General features: G+C 35.4%; 1 protein-coding gene across 1 annotated transcript in view; it reads left to right on the top strand.

Annotated features, from left to right (window-relative positions):
• LOC107092026 (G-protein coupled receptor 126-like) overlaps window positions 1-1,005 on the top strand; it is a 91,875-nt gene that overhangs the window by 52,184 nt on the left and 38,686 nt on the right. The window lies entirely within an intron of this gene.

Raw genomic sequence — 1,005 nt, 5'->3', positions numbered from 1 at the left:
AGCAAAGCAGAGAAGTTCAGTTATGATGCACAAAAACCAAAAACTTAATTTCTGCAAAAACACATCAGTTTTGTTCCATTATTGTTGCCAGCACAGAAAGCCTTTATAAATAGAAATAAAAAATATATTGTTCAGGGATGCAATAAAAAAAAAAGAACTCTGTTTGAAACTTAGCTTAGCAAGATTTTAATATAACTATAATTATTTTCAAATGTTGTTTTTTTATTTATTTTTTCTAAAACATTTGACAGATTTTATATTTTCAGATGTTATATTTTTTAGATTAAGATCTACAAATTGTATTTTTTCAAATTGCGCTTTGCAGATCATATTCTCTTCACTTCAAGCCCGATACGGTAGAAGCCTTTCAAAATGTTTCCCACTTTCCTTGCTGGTCCTTGGCTTTCTGTCATGATTTGTGGACGTCAAAGTCTAAAGAGAAGCATCATCTCCTGGTCACCCCCTGTAATTCAGTGAAACGGTGGAGTCAGAGTAAAAAAAAAATGCAAGAGGGGGGTCGCTGCAGTGGCTGGAAGTTGGAGGGGATTTACGGGGAGTTGCAGGGAAGTGGGCTGCTATTCAACTGGCGTTTGACTGGCAACGGCCATTTTGAATGGCCGCCACTGTAAAAAAGCTCACTGGTAACGCGTTTAGAGCTGAAACAATTAATTGGATTAATCATAATTAATCGATTATTAATAATCGTCAACTAATTTAGTAATCCATTAATTTCTAACTGGAGTATATAGCCTGTAAAACATGCATTTAGTTGACAGATCGACCCACTTAGAGCAGTATATTATGTTCTTTAAGGAACCTTTGGCTATCAGATTATTAATTGATTAATTGAAAAATGACAGATTAATTGATTAGCAAAATGAGTTGCAGCCCTAATCCAGCGGACCAATAAAGCGTCTTTGTTCCTCAGTCCAAAAGAAACCCCGCCTCTGGAAGCGAAGAGAATGTGATCTGTAAAACCCAATCCGAAAATGAGAAATTTGAAAA

Source organism: Cyprinodon variegatus, unplaced genomic scaffold (assembly GCF_000732505.1).
Source record: "Cyprinodon variegatus isolate N-32 unplaced genomic scaffold, C_variegatus-1.0 Scaffold363, whole genome shotgun sequence".
NCBI classification, from domain to species: domain Eukaryota; kingdom Metazoa; phylum Chordata; class Actinopteri; order Cyprinodontiformes; family Cyprinodontidae; genus Cyprinodon; species Cyprinodon variegatus.
Note: the sequence above shows the minus strand (reverse complement) of the source record. Positions and strands in the feature narration are given on the sequence as shown.